Source organism: Myotis davidii, unplaced genomic scaffold, assembly GCF_000327345.1.
Source record: "Myotis davidii unplaced genomic scaffold, ASM32734v1 scaffold128, whole genome shotgun sequence".
Classification (NCBI taxonomy): domain Eukaryota; kingdom Metazoa; phylum Chordata; class Mammalia; order Chiroptera; family Vespertilionidae; genus Myotis; species Myotis davidii.
This window is the reverse complement of record NW_006299719.1, coordinates 2,966,517-2,978,647: the sequence shown is the minus strand read 5'-3', so window position 1 is coordinate 2,978,647 and position 12,131 is coordinate 2,966,517. Positions and strand designations below refer to the sequence as shown.

General features: G+C 38.9%; 1 protein-coding gene and 1 long non-coding RNA gene across 2 annotated transcripts in view; one reads left to right on the top strand and one right to left on the bottom strand.

Annotated features, from left to right (window-relative positions):
- The window catches only part of NEGR1 (neuronal growth regulator 1), an 854,147-nt gene that overhangs the window by 602,465 nt on the left and 239,551 nt on the right, over positions 1-12,131 (bottom strand). The window lies entirely within an intron of this gene.
- LOC107185008 overlaps positions 1-12,131 on the top strand; it is a 19,589-nt gene that overhangs the window by 6,921 nt on the left and 537 nt on the right. The window contains exon 2 of the long non-coding RNA XR_001515920.1: positions 315-317. This is a non-coding gene — a long non-coding RNA (uncharacterized LOC107185008). The remainder of the gene's footprint in view (positions 1-314; positions 318-12,131) is intronic.

The following is a 12,131-nucleotide window of genomic DNA, read 5'->3' as shown; positions in this document are numbered from 1 at the left end:
GAGACCTGGTTTGCCCTGAAGGGTGTCCTGGATCAGGGTGGGGGTCCCCACTGGGGTGCCTGGCCAGCCTGGGTGAGGGGATGATGGCTGATTGCAGCTGGTCACACACCCTTGAGGGTGGGGGTCCCCACTGGGGTGCCTGGCCAGTCTGGGTGAGGGGGTGAGGGCTGTTTTCAGTCTGGTGGGTGACTGAAGCTCCCAGCCTCTCTTTTTTTCTTTTTCTTTTTTTATTCTGGGATTTATTTACCATCTATAATTGAAACTCTGTTGCCGTCACTGGCGCTCCCAGCTCTGACGCTGCAGATGGCTAAAAGCAGGTATCTGGGGTTTGTTTGGCTTCTATAATTGAAACTTTGTTGCCGTCCTGTTCGCTCCAGCTCTGAGGCCATGGCCTACTGAAAGCAGGTATCTGGGATTTGTTTAGCTTCTATAATTGAAACTTTGTTGCTTTTGGAGCTGTTGCTTTCGGAGCTAAGAGCCGGGCCGTGGCAGCCAGGGAACTTTGGCTTCCTCCATCACTGGAGCAAGCAAACCTCCTGCTCACTTCAACTGCATGGCTGGCGGCCGCCATCTTTGTTGGCAGTTAATTTCCATATCTCGCTGATTAGCCAATAAGAAGCGTAGCGGAGGTACGGTTTACTACCCTTTTTGTCTTTTATTAGATAGGATAGTATTACAGATGTCCCCTTTTTTCCCATTGACCCCTTCCACCCTTCTCCTACACTTCCTCAGGCCTTCCCCACACTATTGTTTGCCCCTGTCTATGATATATGTATGTATAGAAGCTCTGGTTAATCTCTTCCCACCCTCCCCTACCCCCTTCCCTCTGAAATACATCAGTCTGTTGCATGTTTCTATGTTTCTGGATCTGTTTTGCTCATCAGTGTATTTTGTTCATTAGAGTTTATATAAGTGAGATCATGTGATACTTGTCTTTCTCTGACTGGCTTATTTTTCACTTAGCATAACACTCTCCAGGTCCCTCCATGCTGTCTCAAAAGTTAAGAAATCCTTTTTCATAGCTGCACTAGAGGCCCAATGCATGAAATTCTGCAAGGGGTTTGGCACTCGCAGCCCTGGCTGCCTTGGCCCCTGCAGCCCAGGCTTCATCCAGAAGGTCATCCAGGTTGTCTGGATGGTAATTCCACCATCTGGTCTAATTAGCATATTAGCTGTTTATTATATAGGATAGTATTCCATTGTCTAAATGTACCATAGTGTTTTAATCCGTTCATCTACTGATGGGCACTTGGGCTGTTTCCAGATCTTAGCTATTGTAAATAATGTTGCTATAAACATAGGGGTGCATTTTATTATTATTATTTTAATAAAGTTTCATATAAAATCACAAAATAAAATTTTTTAAATTTTTTTATAAAATCACAAAATAAAAATTTTAAGTATAGCAAAGTGATACTATTGTCTTTAGTCCCCTCCATTGAATTCCTTAACCTTCCCCAAACCCCCAAACCCCCCAACCCCAAACATACACACACACACACACACACACACACACACACACACACACACACACACACACACACACACACACACACACACACACACACACACACACACACACATCCTAGAGAGAATGGGTAAAACACAACTCACATTGCTACTTAGGCAAATAGAATGATGACTCTAATGTCAACTAATAAACAGGAACTTGTAACAATGTGATAGAATCTACAGCCTCAGGAAGGAGCCTATGGTCCAATGACGTGATGGATATGCTGATTAGAGCGCAATAAGAGAGAGCATGTAATGCTTCGAGAGTAAATGTTCAACAGAAGTTTAAAAAAGCGGGTGGGAGAGCGTTGGAATAATGAAGCCATATAACAAGAGGAAATGATATTTTCAAACTTAGCATTCATATTGCTAATCAATAATGTCATATGGATTGTCTACTTTTAAATGTAAATCAATACTAACTTTCAAAAATGCAATTCAGCAATTCATTAATTATTCTTTACAAATTGCACCAGAGAGTTGACCACAGATCTTTCATGGTTTCCTTAAATCAATGCAAAGAACACATAAAATGTAAAATGCTCCTTGTTTCTAAGCTTACTAAAAATAATTTCTGCTAATGGGTTACAATTTTAATAGCCCATGAATAAAAACGTTTGGAGGGGGTTACACATGTTATTAACCTGTAAAATGGCTTAAAAGTAGCATTTAAAATTAGGCAGCATTCAGATGGACTCTTTCAAGGTTAGCAAATTACAGCTGAAAAACAGAGATTTAGAGAAAAGCTAGAAAGAAATCCAATTCTGTGTTCAGGTATTTGCTTCCTTGACACCTCAGATTCAGGAATGCTTATGATGCTTATTCAAATGCCTAAGGTATCCTTTCAGCATTGATGCGTTCAAACTCTATCTGAAAAGTTGGGCCCGCAGGGTAGGCTTTACCACCCAGCTGCTGTTCTGCTCTGCCTTGTGGAAGCTGAGTGTCATGGGATGCTTTGGAAATACCAGCATTTCTGTACCTCCACTCAAGCTGAAGCAACACAGCAAAAATGCAGCCTGTCAGCAAACAGGCCATGCCACTCTAAAGGGGCTGGGCAGAATTCAATTAGAAAGTTAAATGAGCAAGGAGGAAATATTGGTGGGAAAGGAAAACACCAGAAAGAGGCAAAGAAAGGCACTGCAAAAGTAAAGGCCTTAAAAATATAAAAAGCTAATATTCTGATATTCCAAGCATGTAGAAAATGGATAACTTGGAAAAGAAAAAAGGTCATGAAAAAGGCCATGAAGTTATTGGAAGATAAGATCAAATTTTGTTTGAAGGCCATATTAATTGAACTTGATTATACTGATAGACTTTCCTTATTGTGTGGGCTTATATAAATAAGCATGGTACAATGAATGCTATAAAATTTCACATGGAAACATCAAGTTAAAGGAATATACACTGCATTTTTAGTTTTGTAGAAGCTATTCAAGTAAAACCTGGGAGATCAGAATGAACAAAGCTAAATGTTTTATTCCAATTCAGAATGCTTACAAAGCACCTAATCTATTTATTTGTGTTATAGCTTCGTATAGTCAACCTAGTACCAGAGATTTACAGTGTATTTACATGAGGCATTTACATGTAGTAAGGGGGAGATGAACGGATAGATACTAGTAACTGATTGAGAGATTAAAGGGTGGAAACATAAAGGTAAGCTTTCCTGCCATTTCTTTTGTTGTGTGATCAGCATGCCTGGTTAGTTGAAGAGGAAAGAACTTTAAATAAAATAGGTAGGTTAGTTCCTTCAGGAACAGAAATTTATTTCTCATGGTTCTTGAGGTTAGAAAGTCAGATCAGGGAGCCAGCACAACCAGGTTCCAGGGAGAGCTCTCTGGCTGGTTAGCAGACAGCTGACTCGCTGTGTGCTCACTTGGAGAGAAAGAAAGCTCCCTCCTGTCTCTTCTTGTAAATGCACTAATCCCATCAAAAGGGCTCCACTTTCATCACCTAATTATCTCCCAAAGTTCCAGTTCCAAATACTATCACATTAGGGGTTTCGAGTTTCAACATCAGGATTTGGGTGAGAAAGAAACATTCTATTCATAGTGAAAGGGGTAAATATACTTCCCCTAAGAAACATCTGCTTTAAACCACAATTTTTTTCTTCCTTTTCTTTTCCTTTGGCCCAATTTGTGTGTGTGTGTGTGTGTGTGTGTGCATGCACGCACACGCACCTGTGATAGTGGTGATGGTGGGGGATGTATAATAAATAAAATCAAGAAGCAAATCATTAATATATGTTCATGCATGACTCTAAGTGATAAATACAAGTCCTAATGGATGAGATACTCATTTGATATTAGAAGCAATGTTCATATACAGTTTATTTAAATGAGCCATTTTCATATGGCAAGGGAGAGATGAATGGATAGGGAGATACATATATTAGATGCCTGGTGCACTAATTAGTGCACAGGTGGGGGGGTGTCTGGCCGGCCTGCCCCGATCAGGGCCAATTGGGCCAGGCCGGCCAGAGGAAGGGACATGGGAGGTTGGCCGGCCTGCCTTGCCCCTGAAGCGGAGGGTGGGGGTGTGTGATCAGGCCAGGCTGGTCAGGGGGGGACCACAGGAGGTTGGTGGGCTGGTCCTGGCCCCTGGTCAAACATTGGTCCAACTCCTGGTCAATAGGACAATTTGCATATTACCCTTTTATTATACAGGATACAGGGTGGGGCCAAAATAGGTGTAAAATTATGAGTATACCAAACATAGAGTTTATTCTTGTATTATTATTTGTTAATTATTGTATTATTTTCCATATAAACAACTATATATTTCTCCTTATAAATTTCAATTATTAAAAATATGATAAAGTATCAAGACTTATTTTTTAAAAAACTAAGCATTTACATTTTATAATTAAACACAGCTAGATGTGTATTTCTATGAAATTTATAACAAGTAATTTTAAAAACCTGGATCCAAATTGCTTTAAATAGTTTTAGTTGAGTTATAATTAATAAATGGTCATAGTAGTTTTTTAAAATAAATCCAGCTTCCATATTTCTTTGATTCAAGTAGTAAGTTGATCATCTGTATAATGTCTATAGTGACTTTGATATTTTGAAATATTTGGCAGTAGACAATCATGAAATGATCAGAAAAGAATCACTTATGAAAAACAATTATATAATCACCTATATTTTGATTCAATTCACCCTTTAGTTCTCCTCATATATTAGTAATACAAATAGTAATTATGAAATATATCTTTCAGTAGTTAACCTTTTCCAATAAAATTTTACTCATTTTTACAGGACAAATATCTTTTTTACCAATAAGTAAACAGGCTTAAATTTCTATGAAAATAAAAATTTATGATAGGCTACTGAGTTTGTGACCACTATGTCTGTCATTTAATCGTAGCATTTATTCAAGTTCAAACCTTCTTCAGTGTAACTCATATATATTGAAAACAAAATATGCAAATACAGTCAGTCTCTGGAGAAGGGTAAATTCAACCGTGAAGCAGAATAGATTTTCATTTTCCTAATGCACTTTGGCACTTCTGTGTGTCCACTTACATTAGCCTATGAAAGTATCTCCAGTTCTGTCAGCCCCCAAGAATGTGTTAAAATGACATGGTAAATTTAGAGTTCTGAGAGTAAATAAGCTTTGTGTAATAAAGGCCTTTAAGACCACATAGGTATAGCAGAAACATTCCATGCATTTTAAATGCCTATAATCATAATTCTCCACCACGAAATGTAATATATGTTCTATCAGAATTATTATTTTCCTCTATAAGTATCAGTGCCACCAAACCAACTGCTGTACTCACATTCTCTCCTGGTCAGTACACAGTGTAATGCTGCCAAGAGTGTTAGGAAGGGAAGAAAGGAATCCATTAAGGTGCATTACGCATTTTGACATTAAGCACCCTAGTAATTAGCCAAGTACCTAACTGTATAATGTCATAAGGGAGACCATGATAATTAAGCCAGAAGAAAAGTGTTTCAAAAAAGTCCCACTCAAAGGAATAATACTAGTGACCAACTAATGGGGAGGTAAATCTTTTATACATTTCAAATAAATAAATGTCTACATTTGTTTAATTATAAAATGGGAATGCTTAGTTTTTAACTTGTTTCATTGTCTTTAATTAGTAGATATTACTTTTTTCTTTATTGATTAAGGTATTACATATGTTTCCTTATGCCCTATTGCCTCCCCACCCCCACCCTCACCCCCACTCATGCCCTCACCCCCCTGTTGTCTGTGTCCATTGGTTAGGCTTATATGCATGCATACAAGTCCTTTGGTTGATCTCTCCTCCTTCCCTACCTTCCCTGTGAGGTTCAATGGTCTGATCGATGCTTCTCTGTTCCTGCATCTGTTTCTGTTCATTAGTTTATATTCCACAAAAGAATGAGATCATGTTATATTTATCTTCCTCTCACTGACTTATTTCACTTAGCATAATGCTCTCCAGGTCCATCCATGCTGTTGTAAATTGTAGGAGTTCCTTCCTTTTTATAGTGGCGTAGTATTCCATTGTGTAGATGTACCACAGGTTTTAATCCACTCATCTGCTGATGGCACTTAGGCTGTTTCCAAATCTTAGCTATGGTAAATTGTGCTGCTATGAGCATTTAAGGAAACGCCATACTGTTCTCCATAGTGGCTGCACCAGTCTGTATACCCACTAGCAGTATATGAGGGTTCCTTTTTCACCACAACCTCGCTAGCACCTGTTATTTGTTATTTGCTGATGATAGCCATTCTAACAGGTGCGAGAGGGTACCTCATTGTTTTTGATTTGCATCTCTCGGACATTTAGTCACTGAGCATGTTTTCATATGTCTCTTGGACTTCCTTATGTCTTATTTCGAAAAATATATATTTATGACTGTTGCCCATTTTTTGATTGGGTTGTTTATCTTCCTTTTGTTAAGGTGTATGAGTTCTCTATAAATGTTGCAGATTAAACCCTTATCGGTGATAACATTGGTAAATATATTCTCCCATGCAGTGGGCTTTCTTGTTGTTTTGTTGATGGGGTTTTTTTGCTGTGCAAAAGCTTTTTGTTTTGATGTAGTCACATTTGTTTATTTTCTCTTTAGTTTTCATTGCCCTAGGAGCTGTATCGGTGAAGAAATTGCTTTGGCATATGTCTGAGAAATTGCAGCCTGCTGATTCCTCTAGTATTATGATGGTTTCCTATCTTATGTTTAAGTCCTTTATCCATCTTAAGTTTATCTTTATGTATGGTGTAAGTTGGTGATCTATATATAATAAGTTTTGATACTTCACCGCATTTTTAATAATTATAATTTATAAGGAGAAATATATATTTGTTCATATGGAAAATAATACAATAATTAACAAATAATAATACAAAAATAAACTGTGTTTGGTATACTCACAACTTTACATGTATTTTTGGCCTACCCTGTATATGTGTGTGTGTGTGTGTGTATATATCCCTATCCATTCATCTATCCCTTATTATATGAAAACTAGAGGCCCAGTGCACAAAAATTTGTGCACTTGGGGGGAAGAGGGGTCCCTCAGCCTGGCCTGTGCCCTCTCGCAGTCTGGGACCCCTCAGGGGCTGAACACCTGCTGTCTTAGGCCCGCTCCCTGGGGGATTGGGCCTGAGATGTCAATCAGACATCCCTCTGGCAGCCCAGCAGCCCTCGGGGGATGTCCACTTGCCAGCGGGGAGCAGGCCTAAGCTGTAGTCGGACATCCTTAGCGCTGCTGAGGAGGCAGGAGAGGCTCCCATCATCACCGCTGTACTGGCAGCCATCAGCCTGGCTGTGGCTGAGCAGAGCTCCTCCCATGTGAGAGCGCCCTGACCACCAGAGGACAGCTCCTGCATTGAACGTCTGCCCCCTGGTGGTCAGTGTGTGTCATAGTGACAAGTCATTCCCAGTCTTTCTGCTGTTAGGGTCAGTTTTCATATTACCCTTTTGCTATATAGGATAGAGGCCTAGTGCACAGGTGGGGCCGGCTGGTTTGCCCTGAAGGGTGTCCCGGATCAGGCCGGGGTCCTGCTTGGGTACCTGGCAAGCCTGGATGAGGGGATGATGGCTGTTTTCAGATGGTCACACCCCCTTTGGGTGGGGGTCCCCACTATGGTGCCTGGCCAGTCTGGGAGAGGGTTGAGGGCTGTTTTCAGGCTGGTGGGTGACTGAAGCTCCCTTTTTTTCTTTTTCTTTTTATTCTGGGATTTATTTACCATCTATGGCTGTCACTGGAGCTGAGAGCTGGCTTTAGCTCTGAGGCTCAGCTCCAGCTCTGAGACCTCGGCTGCTGAAAGCAGGTATCTGGGTTTGTTTGGCTTCTATAATTGAAACACTGTTGCATCTCCAGGTCTGAGGCCCGGCTGGCTGAGGGCAGGGTTCTGGGGGTTGTTTAGCTTCTATAATTGCAACATTGTTTCATAAAATGCAGCTCAGAGGCTGGCAGTGGCAGGCGGGGAAGGTAGGCTTGCTCCATCACTGGAGCAAGCAAGCCTCCTATTCACTTCAGCTGCGTGGCTGCCGGCCACCATCTTGGTTGGCAGTTAATTTGCATATCGCCCTGATTAGCCAATGGGAAGTGTGTCGGAGGTATGGTTAATTACCATGTCTGTCTATTATTAGATATGATGGCTCATGTAAACAAACTGTATATGAACATTTCTAAAGTACTGTCATGATTTACTGTAGTAAAAACTATGTAAAAATAAAATGGCTGGCAAAGAAAAGGCTAGATTGCCTTTACCAAGTCCCTCGGACCCAGTGTCAATAGTCTCTGCTGCATCCTTACCTCCCTTACTGAGCACAGTGGGAATAAGTACATTGTTAACCACTTTTTGATGAGAGTGTATAGGGAGAGATCAAGGTCAAAGTTAATGGTATAAATTTTTATTTGTTTTTGTATGTCTTAATACACCTGTGTTTCTCTACATATCTCTTTGCTGTTAGTGAGGTCTAAGTATTTTCCTTCCAACAGTTAAAATTCTCCATCTAAAAATAAATACTTGCTTCCATTCATGAGAAAGGAGAGTAAATATTAACACTAGGGCCATGAAAAAACAAAGGACAGGATATCACTTAACTATTTCGGTTTCCCCTAGATGCACTTGCATCATAAATGTCTTTGGGCTCATTTATGAGAGTGACCATTTCTTTCATAACTGCTCATATATTCCTACCAGTCTAAATTTTTAGCATCCCAGTGAATTTAGGCATTAAATTCTTTTAAAACTTTTTTTTTTCTGTTTCAAGTCAAAGGAATAAAAAAAAAAAAATTGATAAGGAAAGAGAAGACTTTTTCTTCTTCCCTATCTAACCTGACCAAATTTCTTTTTTTTTTTTACAGGTCAACTACATATATGTGTATATATATATGTATATACATATATAAATAATTGATTTTAGAGAGGCAGGGAGAGGGAAATAGAGGGAGAAACACCAATGATAAGAGAGAATCATTGCTCTGCTGCCTCCTGCATGGCCCCTACTGGGGATCAAGCCCTCAACCCAGGCATGTGCCCTTGACTGGACTCAAACCCCAGACCCTGCAGTCTACAGGCCGATGCTTTATCTACTGAGCCAAACCAGCTAGGGCTCTCTGTCTATTTTTTTTTAATCATTTTAAATCTTTATTGTTGAAGGGGTCAATGGAGGTAAAAAGGGGACATATGTAATATTGACTGATTTCCTTTTTTTACAATATATATTATTGATTTTTTTTTTACAGAGAGGAAGGGAGAGGGATAGAGAAAGTTAGAAACATCGATCAGCTGCCTCGTGCACAGCCCCTACTGGGGATGTGCCCACAACCAACAGACATGCCCTTGACCGGAATCGAACCTGGGACCCTTCAATCCGCAGGCCAACACTCTATCCACTAAGCCAAACTGGTTAGTGCTTGACTGATTGCCTGGGTCACACTCACTGTTGGCAGAAGGGGACGCCTGGGTGCCTCTGAAGAAGGAAGGTCATTTCTCTCCACTAGCTGAGACCCTTTTCTGCCACCACCATGCTGTTACCACTTGCCCTATAGCTACCACTTGGAAAAAATACATATAAAACTCTAGTATCGAAGCCAGTATAAAAAAGAGTAGAGAACCAAAACTGTAACTTCCTATATAAAAAGTGAACTAGTTAAAAAACAACATTTGCTATCATTTTCTTTGATTCAAAGCTACACATTTTAAATTTGTAACATTAAAAAAATAATATAAGTCTAGAAAATATATTCAGAGGATAAATGCCATTTTCTATCATATATTAATAATTATATCTATTTTTTCATTAAGTACATTAGTACTTTGACCAAAGCTTGACTTTTAATTCTTATAAGTTTCTCAGAGAAAACATGTCAAGTGAGTCATCTTATGGTTGGGTAATAAGCATATAATGAGAGAGAGAGACTGGTTTTGGACTATGAAGAAGAATTAGGACAGATATGTTAAAACTTTGAATTTTTTAAAAAGTAAATCCGTATGTCTCAATATTACATTTTGCTTTAATTAATATTGGGGGATAATTTTATTTAAAAAGATAAACATTACTTTGGAAAGATAAAGAAATAATGATGGTATGGATATACAAGTTCATTGGTGGTTTTTATTGGTGTCAATGGTTATCATTCACATTTTTATAGAATAGAACATTGAGGTTAGTTGACATCATATACCCAAAGCCACAGTTACTAAGTAGATCAATCAAAGAAGTGTTAGGCATTTCCTTCCAAGGATCCCAATCTAGACATCTTCTCCTATGAAACCTCTGTTTTTGTTTCTACAAAGAAACTTTTCTTTTTACTCTAATAAAATACGTGCATTTGGTCTGTTTGTAATCTACCAATATGCATCATGACATTTTCCCTAGTCTATATTTGGAGTTTCCCATTCATAAGTCTAGGACGCAGGGTAAGTTGTAAGTCATGTCACCACACCAAACTCAAATTTCTCATCTGCAAAAAGGAATAAAAATATCTACCTCACTGGGCTGTTTTAAGAATTAAGAGATAGTCTGTGTTAAGCCCTTACTATAGGGCCTGACACACAGTAAATGCTCATAAATTTTAAACGTTATTATTCTGAATCTCCTTATCCACATCAGATAGTAACCTCACTACAAGTTGAGACTTGACCTATATAATTCTTTTCGTGCAGTCTCATGATTGAGTCAGGGCTTCATATAACTTGTCCAGGAGGACAGGTGATGGTAATACAAAACATAAGTCAAAATTTGTAAGAGCAGTATTTCAACTTTATATTATCTTCATTACAATGGCCTATAGTATCTGTCAAATGCACACTCCTGGGTTATACCACTGGTGTTTCAGAAAACTTCTTCACAAAAACTTTAGGGAAAAGATGAAAGTCAAAAACATCTGCATTAAAACCAGGTCCTAGCACAGACCACTGCTAAGAATCATGAAATCTATCTGAACAACTTCTCATTTAAAAAAAAGGGGGTGGGAAGAAAAGGGGAAAGAAATCAACCTCACAGAATTATAAAATGGATTAATGGTATTTTTGCCAAAGAATTTTATGTAGCAGATGATGAACAAATCTAGTATTTCTTTCCTGCATCTTTTTCTTTATCCTTCATAACAGAAACAATGAGAGCTCAGTATAAGGAGGTTCTTTCTTGTCAGCGACAGAAACTGCAGGAGGCTCCCCAAACCACTCATTTGCCTCTACATTCCAGGGACTGTTCCTCTTTAAGATCTCCCAGTCTTTGTGAAGGTTAGCATATGGATTCTTATATAATATTCTAATTTTGTTTTCATTTAAATACAAAATTAGCATAGTTTTCCCAACTTCTCTTTACTTTTCCCTTTTTTAAAAAAAGAAATCATTCAACTTTTCAGTGCAAAGTTTTTGTTTGTTTATAAAAAGTACAATCTTGAGATAAAAATAATCTTTGAACAAAGTAGTTCTCAAAGACCCTACTACCATCAACAAACACAAGTAACAACCTAACAATTAGGGCAGGAACTATTCTATGACAGATTACATGTAACCTAAGGGGTTACCCATTCAAAATTCCCTTTTTGTCCCCCCACAGCTCTGCAGTGTATTCACCTGTTTTGTATCTAACTGGCCACTACACGCTGAGCTATTCAATAATAGGAGCCATGTGTTATTCATATCTTTGGCCCCAATACCTGGCAGCACTGGCATATCATAGACATTTATGCTCTCAAAGAATGAATGAAATTTAGGGTAGATAGGTGTAAATTTGGAAACATAGCTCAATACAAGGGTCAAACAGTCATTCTAAGCTTGTTAAATCTGGGAAGTGAAAAAAAATCTTAGCTATTAAATGCAAAAAAAAAAAGAATGTATAATAAAAAGAATCTCAGCTGTCAAAAACCACATGGAGGAAATGACAGCAAGAAAATCCAGTGGCAAAAAAAGACAAAAATGATTTGACTAAAAACGAAGTCCCCTCTGCCACTGTTCAACCAGCTTTTCAGTTTAATTTGCCAATGGAGAAAGGAAGGGAGATGAGTCAAACAGGTGTTTGGTGTTTTTGTGGGTTTCCCCCCTTTTTAATGGGGGAAGATGAAGTGCAAGCACAGCTCTGCCAGCGATGAAGAGCTGCTGACACTTTTGGTTACCACGTCCCACGCTCAGGAGATAGGTCAGAAGCAGTTACAGA